The sequence below is a fragment of the Erinaceus europaeus genome, chromosome 8, assembly GCF_950295315.1.
Source record: "Erinaceus europaeus chromosome 8, mEriEur2.1, whole genome shotgun sequence".
In the NCBI taxonomy this organism is placed as follows: domain Eukaryota; kingdom Metazoa; phylum Chordata; class Mammalia; order Eulipotyphla; family Erinaceidae; genus Erinaceus; species Erinaceus europaeus.
This window is the reverse complement of record NC_080169.1, coordinates 55,121,479-55,123,597: the sequence shown is the minus strand read 5'-3', so window position 1 is coordinate 55,123,597 and position 2,119 is coordinate 55,121,479. Positions and strand designations below refer to the sequence as shown.

General features: G+C 36.4%; 1 pseudogene; it reads right to left on the bottom strand.

The window, feature by feature from the left end:
• Positions 1 to 461: 461 nt before the first annotated feature.
• LOC103113005 (small ribosomal subunit protein eS25-like) lies at positions 462 to 837 on the bottom strand (annotated as a pseudogene).
• Between the last annotated feature and the right edge of the window lie 1,282 nt (positions 838 to 2,119).

Genomic DNA, 2,119 nt, shown 5'->3' with positions numbered 1-2,119 from the left:
TCTAATGACTAATGATGTTTAATTGTCTTTCATAAACTTACCTGTTCATAAAACTTTAGTTCAGCTAGTTAAACCATTTTTGTACTGAGTTTTTTTACTTTTTTATTATTGAATTACAGAGTACTCTATACATTTTACATAAGTTCTTTATTTTATATTATTGATTTAATAATGGTAAGTCCTTTATTAAACATAGGTTCTGAAAATGCTTTCTCCCAGTTTACGACTTTAACTTCCTTGTAAAAGCAATGTATTTTACAATGACAACAACAATAATAATGTGACTACAACAATAAAACAAGGGCAACCAAAGGGAATAAATAAATAAATATTTAAAAAATAAATGAATGAACACACAAATAAGCAATGTATTTCAATTTGATGGAGTCCAATTTAACTTTTTTTTACATATATATAAAGTTTTTTTTTATTTTTCAAAATGTACAGTAGGTAGAATTTGTTCATGCATCTTCACCAACTGCTGGGATATCTCCACCCTGGGTGTTTCGGGTGTATATTACTTGAGCTCTGTGTTTTGATACCAGCTTAATAAGCCCTTTACTGAGGAGCTCCTGAACGGCAACCCTGGCCAGTGAACCATGAATCTTCAGTCTCTCAGATACAACAGCTGGAGTTACAAGCTTATAGTTGGGGACTTCTTTACAGAGCTTATCATATGTGGCTTTTTCAAACAAGACCAGGTTATTAAGCTTGTCCCAAACTTTGCCTTTGGACCACTTCTTTTTGGCCTTTCCCCCAGACTTGTTCACTGGATATTTTGTCTTTCTTGGCCAACTTTCCATCACCTTTTTTCTTCTTGTCGTCCTTAGGTGGCATCACGAAGTTTGGAGAGCAGCAAAATCCACCACTGCCCAATTTATCTATTTTTCCTTTATATCACATTTTATTTAATGATTTTATTGACTGATCATCTTTCCTACCACAGAACAAGCTCAATGAGAAATAATTGCAAGTTTGTTTACTATTTTACTTCCTGTTCCTGGCAAAACAGACACACAACATCTGACACTAATGCTCCCAGTATTTTTCATTTTGTTGTTTCATGGTCTCACCATTTTGTGCCAACATATTCAGAGAGGAAGAGACAAACAGATATAGGGAAAGAAGGAAATACCACAGCACCAAATCTTCCTCCAATATAGTGGGTTCTGTGTTGGAATATAGGCCATTTGCATGACAAAGCAGGGACACTACCCTCATGAGCTATCTTGCTAGCTCTTTCCCAGTATGTAATATACTGATTATAGTTAGTACAAATGCAGAACACAAATAAGTTTTCTATACTAGACAAAGTCACAGTCACAAAGTGTCAGAGTGCAAACTTTAGCACCATGTTTCTATTCTCCCTTCTTCCTGGTTATAGAGTATTTTCCTAGAGATAAGCAAAAGCATCCAATCTTCAGACTTATCGTTTACTATACAAAGGTCTGATGTGAGGAAAATATATTGAAACAAAGAGAAGCTAGACATTTATAGCAGCTAAACAAAACTGAAGTTTTTTATTCTTAATTTGTTTTTTGTCTCTTCCATGATGACAGGAACTGGGAGATACTAAAACATAGAGTTGAGGCAGGTGAGCACACTAAACAAAAATAAAGGGGGAGTGGAAACATGGAAAGCCTATGTTTTAAAATAGTGATCTAAATGTCTTAAGCCCTTCAGCTAATCATACCTGCCTTCCAACTAACCTCAGATTATATACCTGAAGGAAGAATCCCCCACAATTAATTATTAAATGCCTTGATCAGTTACATTTGGCAACCTCACTTAGTAGCTATAAGTTTGTTTTATTTCATTCATAAGCAATCATAAGAACATATTCAAAAGACTCTCATGCCTGATGCTCCAAAGTCTTAGGTTCAATTCCCTGCACCACCATATGTCAGAGCAATGCAGTGCTCTGTGTGGGATGATCCCACTCATAAACAGAAGTTCAGAAAGAAGAACAGAAAGGGAAACTAAAAGCAGGATTTGACCAAATTTGGAGTAGGGCACCAAAGTAAAAACCCTGGGGTGAGGGTGAGGGTGAGGGTTAGGGTGAGGGTGAGGGTGAGGGTGAGGGTGGATATTCAGCTTCCTGGGGCAACAGGGCGGTGTG